This window comes from Symphalangus syndactylus, chromosome 10 (assembly GCF_028878055.3).
Source record: "Symphalangus syndactylus isolate Jambi chromosome 10, NHGRI_mSymSyn1-v2.1_pri, whole genome shotgun sequence".
Taxonomy (NCBI): domain Eukaryota; kingdom Metazoa; phylum Chordata; class Mammalia; order Primates; family Hylobatidae; genus Symphalangus; species Symphalangus syndactylus.
This window is the reverse complement of record NC_072432.2, coordinates 21,086,934-21,107,096: the sequence shown is the minus strand read 5'-3', so window position 1 is coordinate 21,107,096 and position 20,163 is coordinate 21,086,934. Positions and strand designations below refer to the sequence as shown.

Genomic DNA, 20,163 nt, shown 5'->3' with positions numbered 1-20,163 from the left:
AGTCCCCCAATCTGTTCCACCTGGTCTCTATTGGAATTTTTTTTTCTCTTTTCTTTTCATCTCTCTACTCCTGTGGTAGATTATCCATTCTTTACCACAAAGATTACCTGGGAAGACTGGATGACCTTCTTCCTTTCCCTCTGGTTCCTCAGGTGACCTATTATTAAATCATAACACACTTTAACACACTTTTACTTATAAAAATGTCATCTAAGGGAGGAAAAGAGAGTTGAAAATAAAGCTTAGTGTTAGCAAATGGTAAAATTAAGTTTCAGGGGCTACTATTTGCAACATTGCACAGGCAGATGCTGTTCTTGACATGGAGTATGTCCACGAACAAAGCCTAAGACCTTGCCCCCTTGGACGGGGTTCATAGGAACAGCCAGCAACAAGTGGAGGAGAAGAAAGCGAAGGTCAAGAGGACAGAGAATGGTGTGTGTGTGTGTGTGTGTGTGTGTGCACATTTATTTTAGCTTGGGCAGGCCATTTGCTTTCCATTGCTAGTATGACAAATTACCACATGCTTAGTGGCTTTAAACAACACAAACTGATTATCTTTTTTTTTCTTTTTCTTTTTTCTTTTTTCAGAAGGAATCTCACTCAGTCGCCCAGGCCGGAGTGCAGTGGCACGATCTAGGCTCACTGCAACCTCCACCTCCCAGGTTCAAGCAGTTCTCCTGCCTCAGCCTCCTGAGTAGCTGGGATTACAGTCACCTACCACCACACATGGCTAATTTTTGTATTTTTAGTACAGACAGGATTTCACCATGTTGGCCAGGCTGCTCTCGAACCCCTGACCTCAGGTGATCCACCCACCTCAGCCTCCCAAAGTGCTGGGGTTACAGGTGTGAGCCACCGTGGCTAGCTTTGATTATCTTATAGTTCTGGAATCCAAAGTCTAAAATGGGTCTCCCTGGGCTAGCATCAAGGTGTTGGCAGAGCTGCAATCCTTCTGGAAGCTCTTGGGAGAACCTATTTATTTCCTTTTCCAGCCCCTACAGGTGACCCAAATTCCTTGGCTCTGGGATCCTTTCCATTTTCAAGAGTAGCAACATCTTCTTCCACTGCCATATCTCTGGGTCTCCTTTTTTGGCCCCTTCTTCCACCTGGTAGTATCCTTATCTTTACATCAGGTCCACATGTATGATCCAAGATAATCTACCATTTTGAGGTCAGCTGATTAGCAACCTTAATTAATTTTCAATCTCAGTCCAGTCCCTCTTTGCCATGTAGCCTAATATAGTCAGTTTTGGGAGATTCAGATGTAGCCCTCTTGGGCGGTATTATTTTGTGTACCACAGGTGGTCACAAGAACTTTAATTGAGGAGGTGATATCTGAGCAAGGGTCTACCTTGAGTGAGGAAAGGAGCCAGGTGGTATCCAAGGGAGACATGTTCTAGGTTGTAGGAGTGTCGGTGTTAGAGTCTGGAGATGTGGGTGTGCTTGAGAAATGGAGAAAGGTCGCTGAGCTAGAGAAAAGCAAATCAGGGCAAGAGTGATAGAAAATTAGGCCAGAGGACCAGGTATAAGCAAGATGGTATAGTACCTTCATGGCCAGGGTCAAGACTTGGGATTTTATTCTACGAGTGGTGGGTAGCCAATGGTGGGTTTTGAGTAAGGAAGTAACATAATTTGAATTATGTTTTTTAAAAGATCAGTTTTGGTCAGGCATGGTGGCTCACATTTGTAATCCCAGCACTTTGGGAGACCAAGGCAGGAGGACCACTTGACACCAAGACTTTGAGACCAGTCTGGGCAATGTAGCAAGATCCTATCTCTACAAAAAATGTAAAACAATTAGCAGGTGCAGTAGTGTGCACCTGTAGTCCAGCTACTAGGGAGGCTGATGTGGGAAGACCACTTGAGCCCAGGAGTTAGAGGCTGCAGTGAGCTATAATTGTGTCACTGCACTCCAGTCTGACAGAGTGAGTGACAGGAGGGAAAAAAATGGATCAGCTTAGCTTTTGTTGAAAAATAGACTACAGACAAGGAAGAGCAGAAGCAAGCAAGCAAGGAGACTAGGTAGAAGACCGTTCCCTTTCTAGTGAAAGGGAAGTATGGCTGGGATTGAGTGGTAGCAGTTAGAGCTGAGGAATGGGTGGTTTGGGGATTTATTTGGAAATGCAATTAGTAGGTTATCATTATGCCTCAGATGAAGAGTGCAAAACAAGAGGAAATTTTGGCCTAAGGAACTGAAGGAATAGGACTTAGAGAACAGTGGGTAAGGAGCATGTCTTAGATGAAATACCCAGTGTTGAGTCCAGATATGTGAAATTTAAGATGCTTATGGCCGGGCGCGGTGGCTCACGCTTGTAATCCCAGCACTTTGGGAGGCCGAGGCGGGCGGATCACGAGGTCAGGAGATCGAGACTACAGTGAAACCTTGTCTCTACTAAGAATACAAAAAAAAAAAAAATTAGCCGGGCGTAGTGGCGGGCGCCTGTAGTCCCAGCTACTTGGAGAGGCTGAGGCAGGAGAATGGCGTGAACCCGGGAGGCAGAGCTTGCAGTGAGCCGAGATTGCGCCACTGTACTCCAGCCTGGGCGACAGAGCGAGACTCCGTCTCAAAAAAAAAAAAAAAAAGATGCTTATTAGACCTCCCAGCACATGTCAAATGGGCACTTGGATAAATAAACCCAGAGCTCAGGCAAGATGTCTGAATACAAAGATAATATTTAAGGCTATGACTTAGGGAGTGAGTGTGGATGAAGAGAAGAGGAGAGAGGCAAAGTGAGGCCAAGAGACAAGAGCAGAAAAGAGATGAGAATGAGCATGAGATTGAGTCCTGGGGCACCATGACATTTACAGAAATACTGGGGATTTGAGGAGGATGTGTACAAAACACAATGAAAGAGCCACCAGTTCAGTAAAAGAAAGCCATGAAGCCAATAAAGAAAGTCTTGTGAGGTGAAGTGAAATGAAGATGGAAATTTGGAACATTTGATTTGACAACTGAAGGTTACTGATGACCGAAAAATCCAGTTGCAGTGGAGTGTGTCAAGACAGAATGAGAGAATGGGAGATGGCCAATGGGAGAGAGTAAGTATGTGTAGCCATTTTTAAAGTTTGGCTATAAATGGGACCAGAGAAATTTAATAGTTAAGAAGATATTATAGCTTGATTATAGTCTAATAGGAATTATCAAGTTCAGATGACTATAAGAGAGAGAAAGCATAGTCAGGAACAAGTTTCTGAGTGGAGGGAAATGGAGGGGATTCTTATACAAGTGGAAGGATTGGCCTTAGAGCAGCAGAAACGCAGTTCATCTGCAGTGACAGGAGGGCAGGCAGAGCCAGAAAACAACTGAGAATGAGCTGCTGGATTGGATGGCAGGAGGAAGAAAATGATCTTTTCTCATTGCTTGCATTTTCTCATTGAAAAAACAAGCAAGGTCACCATCTGAGGTTGAGGAGATCAAAGAGAAGGTTGGGAGAAAAAGGAAATTCAAAGAGTAGTGACAGAAAGGCAAAGTGGAGTCAGGAAATAATAGGATTACCAGGCAGTGAGTTGATTAAGTAACCTTTTGCCTCTGTTCAGCCTATAGCATGGCCCTACCTGTTTGGGTAGGACTTAAGAAGATCTCCCATAGAATAATTTCCTCTTGAGTGTTAATCTTCCCTAAGGATAAATTCCAGACACAGAAGGTTTGAATTCTACAGTGCCTATTTTGTGTAACATTGGGAATGGTGACTTTAAAAAAAACAAACAAACAACAACAACAACAACAACAAAAACTATAATATGAACTGTTAGGTGAATGGCTGGGACCCTTTACTATATCTTTTGGCAGCAGGCATGAGATTCTTAGAAACATAAGACCATGTAACAGGAGGTAGTGTAAATACATTTTCAAGTGTTATTGGGAGGCAAATTTATACAGCCCTCATCGTGAAACCCAATCATATCCTGTATTTAACAGACTCCTTTGAGGTCATATTGAAGAAATTTATGTCAGTGAGTCGCCTTCCTGAGATGCCCATGCTGAGAGGTTTTCATTACTTATTGAAGCAAATAAATGATTGGGTACTAAACAGAAGCATGCTGTGCTCCTGGCCATCAGAAGTTGACACTGAAGCCATATTGAGAGTTCTCATTTCCCCAGCTGTACCTATGACTATGATATGTGATCCTAGGTAATTATTCCAAGAGTGAAAAAAATCTAGAGGTGAAAGAAAGTATGAAAGATTCAAGTATGAAGAAAGCTGAAAGAAAACCACTGTGATTGAGAGTGACAAAGATGATACTGGCAGGGGAAGGGTTTTGTAAACCTGGTTTTGCATTTGAGAAAAGTTGAGATTTGAGAAACAACTCTGGACAATGTAGCAAGATCCTATCTCTACAGAAAAAATTAGCAGGTGCAGTAGTGTGCACCTAAGAAACAGGTGCATTTGAGAAACAACTCCGGCTTCAGGATAGAGAATGGATTTGAAGGTGGCAATGCTGGAGGAAGGGAGACTGGTCAGGAAGCTGTCACAGCAACGGAGGCTAAAGAAAATGATGACCATAACTAGGTAAGTGGCGACACGGAAGGAAAGAAGCAGATGGATTTGGGAGATAACAAAAAGAAGCATCAACAAGAATTGATGACTCATTGAAATTTGGGAGTGCAAGATCAGTGATCGTCAAGGATGCATTCCAAGGTTCTGGCTTGGTTAATCGGGTTACCATTATATTAGGTAAAAATAATGAACAAGACAGACATCCTCTGATCTCACCATATTCAACTTTGATGGGATACTAGTGTCTGGCAGTTCTAATCTGGACTTAAGCGCTGTAACAGCAGAAAGTGAAGAAGGCTTCAGGTGTGCAAAATAAGGACTCCTATGCTTGAATGAATGGGGGGCCTTTGTGTGTTGGGGGAGGATTTTCAGAGAGTACAACATGAAAGGTTGGAGCTGAAGAGTGGCGTGTGTGTGCGTTTGAGCACGCCTATGTGTGCGTGTGTGCATGTCTGTCTCTGGGATGGACAGACGAGAGAAAAAACTGTCCCAGCCTGTGTGGATGTAGTGAAGTCAGTTGTAGAAGATGAGGTCAAAGTTGTCTCGATCAATACAATCCACTGTAACCAGCTCTGTGTTTCACATTGTTGCATCTTACTTGGGAGCTTTGTTTTTGTTTTTAATCTGATCTGGCACAGATAACTTATCATTTCCCTTGGAAGAGATAATTCTGTCATTTCTCAACTCCCACTTTCCCTTGCATTGTATCCAAAATATTCCCTGCATCGTATAATCCATAGGTATTTCCTGACCAAATCATACACACTACTTAGTCAGTTCATATGTGAAAAACATTCTGAATGATAGTACGTGATGTGGAAAAGCCATTCATATTTACTACCAAGCAAATGTCTGAAGAACACTGGCTAGGCACTATCGGTTATTCAAGACAGGAAATTAGAAATGTGATCTCTGTTCTTAAGGAAGACAGTCTAGACATGAAAATAATTACAGCAGAAAATTTATATTTTCATCCAGATCAGGAAAACTATACAATAGGCAGACTAATATAATCTGTACTGTTGCTATTACAAGCCCATATTTATGAAAATGATTATTAAAACTCTAAAAGCATGCATTTAACTCACTTAGCTTTGTTATTACAGTATTTGATTATATACAAAACTGAATATTTAAATAGTGATATGAACAAATAATTTAAAAGGGAAGTTTCGTGATTTCCAGGAAAGAATAGTTTATTTCGCTATGAACTAGAGGAATAGTCTACAAGCTTCTTAAATTCTGAGTGAGTTTACCAAACTGAACAGTGACTAAGTCCAGGGAGTTGAATTCTAACGGCCTTTCACTTGCTACTTTATACAATTCTCTATACAAGTGTTGTTACTTTGTACTATTTGAAAATTTTGAAACAATAATCTCAAAGAATTTCAATTTGAAAAGATAGAGTTTTGAGCCCTACATTTTAAAATGGGCTTTTAAGGAGTGATTTGAACAAGGTGGCAAACAAGGAAAAAAGGAATTTCACAAAAGAAATGTCTGAAAGAAGGCCATGGAATGAGACTCAACAGGGAACAGAAAGAAAGTTAACCCAAATGGAAAGGAAGCCCAATCAATACCTAGAGCTCAGGCTGTGGGGTCAAGATCTTCACGTGGGCCGGGCGCAGTGGCTCACGCCTATAATCCCAGCACTTTGGGAGGCCAAGGCGAGTGGATCACCTGAGGTCAGGAGTTCGAGACTAGCCTGTTAAACATGGTGAAACCCCATCTTTACCAAAAATACAAAAATTAGCTGGGCATGGTGGCGGACACCTGTAATCCCAGCTACTCGGGAGGCTGAGGCAGGAGAATTGCTTGAACCTGGGAGGCAGAGGTTGCAATGAGCCAAGATAGCACCGCTGCACTCCAGCCTGGGCGATAAGAGCAAAATTCCATCTCAAAAAAAAAAAAAAAAAGATCTTCAGGTGTGGAAGGCAGGGTATTTATATTTGATCTATCGGGTAAAGACAAGAAAATTATTTAATGTGAGTGTAAGCATGCACACATTTTTATATAGTATGCATACATGATATAAATCATAAAATACTCATTTAATCAAAATAACACATCTCTCGAACATCATAAGGAAAAGTGAATTAGTGTGATATTCTTTAAAGGTTTTTCAGAGTGGTTTTGGAGTATTGGGAGCCATGCATTTGGAAGTTTAATTTTCTGTGATATAAAAATCAATCCAGGTCCTTTTCTTGGATTTGTTGCTTGTAGACAAGGAGTCCTCTGGCCACGGCTATTTTATTTTGAATTTTACATATGAGTATTCCCTGTTCTCAGATGCATCGTTCCAATTAGAAACTTTTACAGTATAAATTTGACTATGATAAAGATTATAAATAAATGGTTAAGGATTTTTTCCTGATTAAAAACGTCTGGATAGCTCCTGCAACAGCTTTAAGAAAATCTCCAAGGAGACAAACTTAAAGTGATGACTGAAGTTTGTAGGAAAATCTACTGTTTTCTCTGCTGGGTCGAGGGCTTTATAAATAGTTTTCAAAAATTATCCTGTCTGGCAAAATGTTTGGTCACACCTGTGTGAGTTGCAACTCTTCTCTTCCTGTCCCAGGGTGATCTCTCCTCACTTCGTGTAATTCCTCTCATTTCGCTAGGCTAAAAGATTAGAAAAATCTGTTTACAGCCCACATGTGCACCGTATTCCACATCCCCTCACTCCTGTTCTGAAATGCATATTCCCATGGAAAAAAAAAAAAAAGAATCAAAAGCTGCCAATTTCAGAGAGATAGCTTCAAAGGCCAGAAATGGAGGATGAGTCAAATCAATTGTATTGATACCACTCATCTAAACTTCCTGGGTTGACTTACAGATCTTTTCAGTTTATCTTTAGGTTTTCCCCTTTTCAGATCATAGATGTACTAATACTCAAAGTAAAAGCTCAAACAATACAGAAATATACTCCATGGAAATATAAAAGCCAATGACACCTGTATATTCCCTGCTTTCAAGATAACCATCACTCATAGGTTACTGTCAATACATACACACACAAGCACAATCACAATCACACATACACATCCATGCATAGAATATGTGACTTTTAAAGAAAAGTGGGATCATACTGAACAATGTACCCTTGACAAACTTTTGAATGAATAGATGAGGAGCTTGGTTATTCATTGATCAAACACTGATGATCTACTATGTTTTAGGCACTGGAAAAGGCAGAGGTGAAGCAGAGAACATCTCTGTGGAATCTATGTATATTCTCAAAGGGTAGATAATACCTATATAAAAACATAGATTTTTTAACTCCTATATAGTATTGTATACCATTGCAGTAAACATGCCAATACGATCATCTCAGATAGTGGTAAGCACTATGAAGACAATTTGTGAAGGGGTAATGGGAGAGTGAATGACAATGAGTAGACAGAAGTGGTGGCTTAGGGCATGTGTCTCTGAGGATGTGGTACTGGAACTATTCACATCCTTAGCCCACTTTTTGATGGGATTGTTTGTTTTTTTCTTGCTGATTTGTTTGAGTTCATTGTAGATGCTAGATTTTAGTCCTTTGTTGGATGTATAGATTGTGAAGATTTTCTCCCGCTCTGTGGGTTTTCCGTTAATTCTGCTGATTATTTCTTTTGCTGTGCAGAAGCTTTTCAGTTTAATTAAGTACCAGCTATCTATCTTTGGTTTGGTTGCATGTTTACTGCATGCAACGTCTTATTTGCATGTTTACTGCAATAGCATACAATACTCTCATCTGAGTAATGAGAAGAAGGCAGCCAAGTGAAGCACTGTGGGAAGAGCATTCCAGGAAGAGGAAATGCAATGGCAAGACTGAAAACGCTGGGTGTGTTCACACGACAGGAAGTTGGTGTGTCTGCAGGTTGAAGAGCGTGGGAAGGCAGGAGGTGCTGAGATTGGAGAAGCAATCGGGGCCAGACAATGTTGGCCCCTTGGACCAAGTCAGGTTTTATTATTGCAGAGGTGGAACTATAAATCATTGAGAAGAAATGGATTGTGCAGTAAGTGCTGTGGGGGTATCTCTGCCACTGTATAAACAAGAATAAATTCCAGATGGACAATAATCCCAACTAACAAAGTTAAAAGACTAGAAAAAAATTGGAAGATGATACTTGCAACATTTATGTGGGAAAGAGAATCAGTAGCCAAAAACATATGAATTATGAATCAATAAAACTAATAACTAAACAAGAGAATGAGCAAAGAATATAAACTGGCACTTCATAGAAAGAAAAAAGTAAATGGTCCACAAACATGAAAAGATGATCAGCCTTACTAAAAGTCAGGAAAATGCAAATGAAAACAAAATGAGGTACCATTCCATGGTCATCTAGACTGTAAAATATTTAAAAGTCCTCCTATAATAACAAAAGTTGAGAATCCCTCACTCCTCCACTGATAGTGGGCATAAAATTGTAGCTACTTTGGAGATCAGTTGGCATGTCTGATCAAAAGAATATGATCATTCTCTATGACCCAGCAATGTCATTCCTAGTTTGGGTGCCAGAGAGAAACCCTTGTACATAGGCACATGGAGGTGGATATATGAATGTTCAGAGCTCAAAGTAGAAGTGGGAAAACTGGAAAAAAAACCATAAATGTTCATATGCAAATGGAATGGATAAATAAAATGTAGACTATTATTCAATAGGATGCAATGCTATACAGGAATTAAAAAGAATGAGCTAGACTGATCTATGTATGTATGTATCTATCATCTATTTTTCTATCCATTCACTCATCTATGTTTCTATATATCTATATATCTAGCTAGCTAGCCATCTATCTATTCATGGATATTTCTCATAAACATAAAACTGAGGGTAAAACACAAGTACAAACTGCTAAGTACAGAAAATATAATGCCATGTTTTTTTTTGTTTGTTTGTTTTTGAGATGCAGTCTCACTCTGTCTCCCAGGCTGGAGTGCAGTGGCGTAATCTTAGCTCACTGCAACCTCTGCTTCCCAGGTTCAAGCAATTCTCCTGCCTCAGCCTCCTGAGTAGCTGGGACTACAGGCATGTGCCACCATACCCAACTAATTTTTGTATTTTTAGTAGAAGCGAGGTTTCACCATGTTGGCCATGCTGGTCTCGAACTCCTGACCTCAGGTGATCTACCTCCTGGACTCCCAATATGCTGGGATTACAGACATGAGCCACTGTGCCTAGCCAAATGCTATTTTTTCTTAGGCAAAGACTTTATAATCAAGAACCCAAAAGCAAATGCAACCAAAACAAAGATAGATAGCTGGGACTTAATTAAACTGAAAAGCCTCTGCACAGGAAAAGAAATAATCGCCAGACTTAACAGAAAACCCACAGAGCGGGAGAACATCTTCACAATCTATATATCTGGCAAAGGACTAATAATATCCAGTATCTACAAAGAACACAAAAAAATCAGCAAGAAAAAAACAAACAATCCCATCAAAAAGTGGTCTAAGAACATGAATAGACAATTGTAAAAAGAAGATATACAAATGGCCAAGAAGCATAGGTAAAAATGTTCAACATCGCTAATGATCAGGGAAATGCAAATCAAAACCACGATGTGATACCACCTCACTCCTGCAAGAATGGCTATAATTAAAAAATTTTTAAAAATAGATGTTGGTGTGGATGTTGTGAAAAGGAAACACTTTTACACTGTTGGTGGGAATGTAAACTAGTACAACCACTATGGAAAACAGTGTGGAGATTTCTGAAAGAAATAAAAGAAGATCTACCATTTGATCCAGCAATCCCAGTACTAGGTATCTACCCAGAGGAAAAGAAGTCATTATATGAAAAAGATACTTGCATATGTGTGTTTATAGCAGCACAACTTGCAATTGCAAAAATATGGAACCAGCCCAAATGCCCATCAATCAACGAATGGATAAAGAAAGTATGGCATATTTATACACTGTGGAATACTATTCAGCCATAAAAATGAATGAAATAATGGCATTCTCAGCAACCTGGATGGAATTGGAGACCATTATTCTGAGTGAAGTAACTCAGAAATGGAAAACCAAACATTGTATGTTCTCACTGATAAGTGCGAGCTAAGCTATGAGGATGCAAAGGCATAAGAATGACACTATGGACTTTGGGGACTTGGGAGAAAGGGTGGGAAAGGGGTGAGGGATAAAAGACTACACATTGGGTACAGTGTATGCTGCTTGGGTGATGGGTGCACCAAAATCTCAGAAATCGCCACTGAATAACTTATTCATGTAATCAAATACCACCTGTTCCCCTAAAACCTATTGAAATAAAATATAAATTTAAAAAGAAAATATAATACCTTTTTTTTTTTAGTTTACAAGACTGCACCAAAGACTACTCTATCAATTGTTGGCAAACTACAGCTAAAACTGGCCCATCATCTGTGTGTGCACAGCCTATATGCTGGGAGTAGTTTTTACATTTTTAAATGGCTGGAGAAATGTTTTTAAAGAATAATATTTCATGACACATAAAAGTTATATAAAATTCAATTTGATTTCCGTGTTCCTATATGAAATTCTATTGGAACACAGCCAAGCCCAAGCCCATTATTTAACATATTATCTACGGGCTGCTTTTGTTACAGGGCAGAATTGAGTAGCTGTGACAAAGATTATACAGTTTGCAAAGCCTAAGACATTTATCTAGTCCTTTACAGGAAAAGCATTGTAGACCACAGCCCTAAATTATTCATGGCATTATTTTTTAAATGGCCAGAAACACATACATTTAATTCCTGATGGTGGCAACCTCTGGAGGGGGAGGAGGGAAGAGGAATGGAACTGGGGACAGGTGTCAAAACGTGCCATAATGTTTGTGAATCACAATTTACAAACATTGTCCATTCTTCACAATTATTGATTCTTCCTGGTGAGAACACCTGTGTTTCATGTATTAAAGTCCTTACATTTCTCTGTACTTTTAAAATGCCTCAGAAAAGCTAAAAATACACGTATTGCGTAGACATTTTTCTGTATCAGTGTATACAAATCTATCATATGTGTGTAACAGTTGAATCTTAGTCTATCTTATAGATACCAGATGTTTCTTTTTGAGTCCCTTATTTATAAACATTTAAGTTGCTCCAGTTTTTGGTGTCACAAACAGTGTAGCAATATTTTCATACTATTTCTTCTGTGTGTGTGTTTGTGTGTTTTAGAGACAGGAGAGTACTTACTCTGAGACTTTAGAGACAGAATACTCTTAATCTGTCACTTAGACTAGAGTACGGTGGCATGATCCTGGCTTATTTCAGACTCTACCTCCCAGGCTCAACTGATCCTCCCACCTCAGGCATGGGCCACTACACCTGGCTAATTTTTTTTTTTTTTTTTTTTTTTTTTTTTTTTGGTAAGAGTTGGGGTTTTGCCATGTTGTCCAGGCTGGAGTGCAGTGACGCTATCGTAGCTCACTGTAGCCTTGAACTCCTGCTTCAAGTGATCCTCCTGGCTTGGTCTCCCAAAGTGCTGGGATTACAAGCACGAGCACTGTGTTATTATTTCTACTGAACAAAATACTGAAAGAATTTTTTGATCAGAAGGAACTATACATTTAAAATTAGGATACATGGTGCCAAATGCTGTTCCAAACTTCAGCGTGAAATTATTGTCTTGAAGTAGAGCAAATGTTACTAATTTGGGGCCAGATTGGCAAGTCACAAGTGGTAAGTTATTACTGCTTTAATCTGAGTCTGAGTTTGTTTATCTGAATTTTCAGGCTAATTTATTTTTACCTGTAATGCCTGTTTGGATCCTTGGAAATTGTTTTCTATTGAATTTTAGTCTTTTTCTCATTGATTTGGGGACTCTTACGTATTACATTTATTCCTCCTTTTCTTGAAAAATTTTCACTTTGGTTTTCATTTATTAGCTTTGTTAATCGCCTCCTGCCACTTAGAAAACTTGACATTGTATGCAGTCACTATAAAAGCTTTTCTGAGCTTTTGCCTTTGCTTTCTCCATAGTTTGTGATATGCTAAGAGACTCGCTTGGGTAACTAATGGGCTCCATCCTCTCCTGCACTGGCCCTTTTGCATTCTGTGGGGTTGACAGTCCTCCCTGGGTAACCCGATGCCTTCCTTCTGCTTCGGAGGACATGCGGCCCTAACCTAAATGTGTTGTCCCATGTCAGTCAGCAGGTTTGGTTAGGAAAACAGAAAGCACATTGAGTATTACAACTAGGAAGGAATTTCACGCAGAGTCTGGCAGGCTTTCATGGACGTTGGCAAGGAGAGGGTGTGAAAGTCTGGAAAGTTGCTACCTGCAGATCAAGGAATCTGGAAGTTCAGGGATCACAGGACTTGATCTCTGCTGTCCAAAGGACTAAAGAGGTGATTGTCAGGAGGGTATTTGGGAGCTGCTGGAAGAACATCACATCTGTCACCACTGATGTCCACATGCTTCCTGTGGCTGTCACCAGAAAACAATGGCTTCTCTTTCTTTCCCTGTTCTCACACCTCTCCTGAGCCTCTCATTCATTCAGAATCCTGCTCATTAGAAAGTCTAGGAAATATATTTTCCATACTTTCAGTCCTTGCCATAAAGAGAAGAGACTGGAAGGGCTGACACAGTGCTGAGTATTGACAGACATTACTCGGAAGTAGTTTTCACTAAAGGTCAGATCAAATTAAATCAAAAACATCCTCCATGCATCAAAGGTTCATTGAGCACTAGGTTGACATAGTAATGAGCAGTGTGTCAGCTTATTTGGCATGGAAGAACCTTGCTTAGAAAAGGGAAATAAGAAATTAGGGAAAGCTCACCTTCACAGTCAACCCACATACATCTTACTTATTTGAAATTTTATTCAATTACAATGTTAGGTTCAAAGTCAGAGAATTTATTGAAATAATAAAACAGAATTTTAGAAAGGTGATTTGTTGACTTCAAAGGTCAATGCAAGGACGACAAACACAGATTGAAAACTCATCTCAGTACATAGAGACCTAGGACACTGGAATTCTGCTCTGTTATAATCCCTGTATTAGACATGAAATTAATGAAGCCCGTTCATTTGTACCCTTGGTCCAGAAGAAAAATATTACTGAAAAATAGCCCAGTTGACACTTGCAATCAAGTTATTACACAGTTCATTCTATAATGGCAGAAAAGGTATCTTGGGAATCACACAGGCAGAATTACATAATTTTAACCAGCAAAGGAAGGTCCTGTTCGGAGCTGGCTTCTTTTTTTCCCTAGAATTCATTTCCTTCCTCACTGAAGTCTGATCTTCTGAAGTCCTTTTGGGATCTCCTTTAACTCTGTTTGAATTTTTGAGGCACTGGTCTTCTTTTCATGGCTTTTTATAGTTTAGTAATTTTAAGACTACTCTAGTACTCTCTCCCTATGTGTAATCTAAGCCACATTGACAATGTTGTGACATGTCATAATTTCATTCCTGAGTGCCACAAGTCACTACTAACAACATATTATACCTGTGTGTCTGGGAGGTTTTTTTGAATTCTTGGACTTAGGTTGAATTTCTAGGTTCCAGAGAGAGAGAGAGAATTATATTATATATTAAAATATTTTATATGAATATATCAATAAATAACTAAAATATTATATTTACTATATTATATATATATTTTATATATTTTATAGATATATTATGTTATATATCATAAATCTATATTAGATATATTTTATATATTATATATATTTCATGTATAATAGATGTATTATAAATATAAATATATATCATATATCTCTATTATATATAGATATATTTTATATATATTATATATAGATATATTTTATATATATAATATATAGGTATATTATAGATATAATATAGATTTTTAAAAATATGTATGTATTAAAGCCATTGACCTTCATGTAGTTGTATTGCTGCAAGATCTCTGTAGTATAACATCAACATCCCAGCTTAAGGGGGGATACCTTAAGCTGGTGATACCAAGCTGTGATACCAAAACACAGACTTACACTGTGGTAAACTATCTTAAGCTATCTCTAATTAAGAGATTTAAAAATGAAAAAAAAACCTATGGACCTTCGGCTATATTGCTACAAGATTTCTGTTGTATGACTTCCCAATTTACAAAGAACTTTCACGCTCACTTATCTCATGGAACATTTGTGACTTTACAACCACCTGTGCAGGAGGAGAAGAGGAAGCTATTCTCAGCCTCATTTTACAGAAGAAATCGAAACTGCAAAAGATTAAATGAATTGCCCAAGGTAAACTAGTCAGTGATGGCAAGAATCTTCAGCTTCAAATTCTGTCATCTTCCAAGCTGCCTAGACATAAATAGAAATGTCTATATTTTCCAGTTTAAGCTACAAACTGTAAGATGCTGTAATTCTTTGTTAGTCATGTGCACTTTGGGTGAGGATTTCCAGAACTTGTTTTTTAAAAACATCTGGAAACATCAAAAGCCTAAGATTTTTAAGAGGGAAATTCATGATTTTCTACTAACATGTCAAAATGTAAATTTTAGGCTAAGATTGAGTATGTATAATTTATTCTTTAAACAGTCTGTAATCATAAGTAAACTCAATTGAAAGTTTAATTACATGTTTATTTTGGCCTCACTTAACAGGAATAAAAAGTTTATTTTGTAACGTATTTTTAAAAAGTCAAGAAAGAAAAAATAAAATGCATACCACAGGAAACACACAAATAAGATGCCCTTAGTACAAATACCTTTTGAAATTCATTAGCTATTACTGATAAAGCTCTAGTTAAAACTGTGCAATTAGAACCATGTGTGAAATAGTTGAATATGCAATCAAGAGTGAAAGAAAACATGCATGCTTTGCTTTATTTTATCTTATTTTATTTTATTTTATTTTATTTTATTTTATTTTATTTTATTTATTTTGAGACAGAGTCTCACTTTGTTGCCCAGGCTGGAGTGCAGTGGCACAATTTCAGGTCACTGCAACCTCCACTTCCAGGTTCAACTAACTCTCATGTCTCAACCTCCTGAGTAGCTGAGACTACAGATGTGCATCACCACGCCCAACTAATGTTTGTATTTTTAGTAGAGACAGGGTTTCACCATGTTGGTCAGGCTGGTCTCAAACTCCTGGCCTCAAGTGATCCATGTGCCTTGGTCTCCCAAAGTGCTGGGATTACAGGTATGAGCCACTGCACCTGGCCAAGATGTATGCTTTTCATTAAGAACTAAAATGTGTTATAGTTGGGTTGAGTTTCTACCCAGATGGCCCCACTCATGCTGACATGTGCAAAGTGTATGTACAACTGTGTTGGGGTGTTATCTACTGTGACTGTGTAGACATGTGTTACTCAGTTAAAAACCAAGACTTTGGAGTCTTTCATGCTTGTTCCTGCTAACACATGCTGGGAAGCCTCTGTTATTCAGAGTAGACAGAATCCCATGTGTTTCACTATTGGGAAAGATTTGGAAATATTTAGAGCAGTTATAAATATATGGTCTTCAATATGAAATCAATAACTGGAGTGTAGATTCAAGGATACCAGAGTCTACACAAAGTTTGCAAGACAGTTACCTCTGAAATGCAAATCTTAAGAACATGCTTCTTTTAAGTTGTGAAATGTCATGGTTGAATACACATTTTCAAGTCATGTTTATCTAATGGGAGTCATGCTCTAACTTAGACTTAATCAAAGAGAAATCCCCCCATATGAAAATTGGTGCTCAAGTTTTTTTTTTAATTGACAAAAATTGTATAAGGCTGAGTACAGTGGCTCACACCTATAATCCCAGCACTTTGGGAGGCCAAGGCGGGAAGATCGCTTGAGTTCAGGAGTTCAAGGCCAGCCTGGGCGACATAAAACCCTGCCTCTACCGAGAAAAAAAAGCCCTGCATGGGAGCATGCACCTGTATTTCCAGCTACTTGAGAGGCTGAGGTGGGAGGATCACTTGAGCCCAGGGAAGTCAAGGCTGCAGTGAACTGTGATCGTGCCACTGCATTCTAGCCTGGGTAACAGAGTGAGACCCTGTCTCAAAAAACACTGTAGATATTTATCATGTACGATGTAATGTTTTGATCTATTTATACATTGGGAAATAATTAAATCAGGCTAATAAACGTATTCATTACCTAGCATGGTTGCCTTTTGTGTATACGTGTGTGTGTATATTAAGAATGTTTAAAATCTATTCTCTTGGTCACCTCTCTGTACAATAAATCTCCATAATTTACTCATCCCAACTGAAACTTTGTACCTTTTGACAAACATCTCTCCAATCCCTTCTGCCCTCCCCAGCCTCTGGTAACTACCATTCTACTGTTTGCTTCTATGAGCCTGACATTTTTAGATTCCACATATAAGTGAGATCATGCAATATCTGTGGTTTTGTGCCTGGCTTGTTTCAGGCACAAAATTATTTGTGCCTTGGCATGATATCCTCAGGTTCATCCTCATTGTCACAAATGAGAGGATTTCATCTTTTAAGGCTAAGTTGTGTTCCATCATATACACACCACATTTTCTTTATTCATCTGTTGAAGGACACCTAAGAAGATCCCATATCTTGGCTCTTATGAACAGTGCTGCTGTGAACATGGGGGTGCAGATATATTTTCAATATGCTGATTTCCTTTCCTTTGGATATATGCCCAGCAGTGGGATTGCTGGATCATATGGTAGCTCTATGCTTAATTTTTTGAGGAACTTCCTTTACTGTTTTTCATAACATCTGTACTAATTTATATTCCCACCAGGAGTATGCTAGGGGTCCCTTTCTTCATATCCTTGACAACACTTGCTATCTTTTGTCTTATTGATAATAGCCCTGCTAACACGGGACAGGTGATGTCTTACAGAGGTTTAATTTGTATATCCCTGATGATTAGGGATGTTAAGCATTTTTTCACAGATACCTGTTGGCCGTTTGTATGTCTTCTTTCATAAAATATCTATCCAGGCCCTTTGGCTAATTTTTAATCAGGCGATTTGTTTTCTTGCTGTTGAGTTCTTTATGTATTTTAGATGTTAGCCCCTTATGTATGTATAGTTTGCAAATATTTTCTCCCATTCGTAGGTTGCCTCTTCACTTTGTTGATAGTTTCCTTGGCTGTGCAAAAGCTTTTTAGGGGATTGGTTGGGTAGAGTGCATTGGCTCTGGTTCTAGGTGGGTGCAGTAGTGTAGTTTCTCTGAAGCTTCTTCAGCTGTGATCAACATCAGTGATGACAGCAGGATTTGTGGCCACGGTGGTGGCAAAGTAGGTTGTTAGGCTTCTTGATAGCAAGAGTTTCAGAAATCTTTGTTTTCATTTTTCCCACAGTGAGAAGACATAGCCAAGGAGATCCCTTTTTGTGTTGGGTCTGACGTGGACGGCAGGCAGCCACGGGGTGCTATGTTTCAGGTCACAGGTGCTCAGAGTGGCTGTGGAACTGGAGTCCTGTTGTTGAACTACTGTAGCCCCTGTGACAAGGGCACAGGTTCACTCTTTGGGTGTGGGTAGATGCAGCTCTCCCACCAAGCCAAGGGCTGTGACTGCAGCAATCACCTGCAGCTGAGGCCCAGAAGGCAGGGATGGAGCTGTGACAGTGATCCTGGGTGTCAGGGTGCAGCGCTGGCATGGCTCTGCAGAGAAAGAGGTATTTCAGAGGCTCAGGCCCTGGAGAGCAGGGCACAGCTGCAATTCAGGTTCTGGAGCCAACAAGGCATACGAGAAAAAATACCACATAGTGTTGACTTTGAACCCTGGAGTGCTGGACACAGCAGTGGACCAGGCTCTGTGAGGCCGGGTGCAAATGTTGGCTTCACTCCCCAGGGAGGTGGGGAGCCTCAGCAGCTCATACTATGGAGGGCTGAGCTCCAGCACTTAAGGGAGGTGGGTGTGCTGCTATTTGGCCCAAAGGTTGGGTTGTACAGCTCGGAGAAAGCTATGTTTCCCAGAGAGGGTGGGCAAAGCACAGGCTCGAGTGCAGAGTCACAGCTGCTCCTCTGCACCAAAGCACCAGTTCCCTGGGACCAAAGCACAAGGTTGGTTCTGGCGCCGAAGGGGTACAGCTCCTCTGTGGGTTTGGATTCAGCTTTTCTGCTGGGCCCACGCTCTGAGTAGCTGGCAGCACGGCACAGCAGCAACTGGGATGGGGAGATGAAGGGCCCAGCGCGTAGAGAGCTGCAGCAGGTTGACTGGGGATTGGTGTATGCTGTGTGTGTGTGTGTGTGTGTGTGTGTGTGAAGGTAGTGCAATGATGGCAGAGCCTCAAGGATGGAGGGATGCAGTGGCTAGTGGCCCCCAGAGCAGGATGCACTCTAGCAGTGGCTCCTGTTTCCAGATGGCTCAGTGCAGTAGCAGCTCGAGTCACAGGAGTGGGGTACAAAGTGAGCTCCGTCTCTGGAGTTGTGCTGCTGTGTGAACTGCAGGTAGCTCCCCAGCTGGACTCAGGGCTTGTGAGAACTGCAGAATTCTGCCGAAGCAAAGACTGCAGGTGTCCACGACAGTGATGGGGCTCAGGAGGCCTCCTGCTCATCTTTTCCTTCCAGGTTCTGAGTTCATCCTGGCTTGGGAGATGAAATGGCAGAGTCAAGGTGTTTCGTTCCCCTCTTTCTGTGGCCATCCGGAGTTTCTGCTCTCACAGGGTTTTTGCCACTCCCTTGCTGTACTCCAGTGATCTCCTTAAGTTAGTCTGGTTGCAATGTAGTTGTTTGTTATTATTGTTTTGGTCTTTTTTTGTAAGGGAGCAAGTGTTAGGCCCCTCTAGTCTGCCATCTGGCTGATGCCATCTGTCCTAAGTACTTTTTAAATGCTATTGTAAATGGGGTTTTTGTATGTTGATTTTGTGTCCTGCCATTTTACTGGATTTATCATTTTCAAATAGTTTCTTGGTGAAATCTTTAGGGTGTTCTATATATAAGACTATGTCATCTGCAAACAGAGACAATTTGACTTCTTTTCTGATTTGGATGTCTTTTATTTCTTTTTCTTGCCCAACTGCTCTGGTTAGGACTTAAAGTTCTATGCTGAATAGAAGTGGTGAGAGTGGGCATTTGTTCCTGATCTTAGAGGAAAAGATTTCAACTTTTCACTGCCCAGTATAATGTTAGCTGTGGGCTTGTGATGTATGGCTTTTACTGTATGTAGGTACATTCCTTCATATCTAACTTTTTAAGAGTTTTTATGTTGAAAGTATATTGAATTTTGTCAAATGCTTTTTCTGCATCTATTAAGATGATATGGTTTTTGTCCTTCGTCTTATTAATGTGGGGTAGCACATGTATTGATTTGCTATGTTGAACTATCCTTGCATTCCAGGGATAAATCCCACTTGAACATGATCAATGATACTTTTAACATGCTGTTGGATTTGAGTTGCTAGTATTTTGTTGAAGATTTTTGGATTTATGTTTATTGAGGACATTAGCCTATAACTTTCTTTTCTTGTAATGCCCTTGTCTGGCTTTGGTATCAGGATAATGCTGGCCCTTGGATTATTTCCTTCTCTTCAATTTTTTATTTTTTTGAGACAGAGTCTTACTTTGTTGCCCAGGCTGGAGTGTAGCAGCACAATCTCAGTTCACTGCAACCTCCATCTCCTGGGTTCAAGTGATTTTCTCATCTCAGCCTCCCAAGTAGCTGGGACTACAGGCACAAGCCACCATGCCCAGTTTTGTTTTTGTTTTGTTTTGTTTTTGGTATTTTCTGGTAGAGACGGTGTTTCACCATGTTGCCCAGGCTGATCTTGAACTTCTGTTCTCAAGTGATCCTCC

The 20,163-nt window shown here is 39.9% G+C and overlaps 1 protein-coding gene across 2 annotated transcripts in view; it reads left to right on the top strand.

Moving 5' to 3' along the window:
• The window catches only part of ITGA8 (integrin subunit alpha 8), a 196,554-nt gene that overhangs the window by 12,395 nt on the left and 163,996 nt on the right, over nt 1-20,163 (top strand). The window lies entirely within an intron of this gene.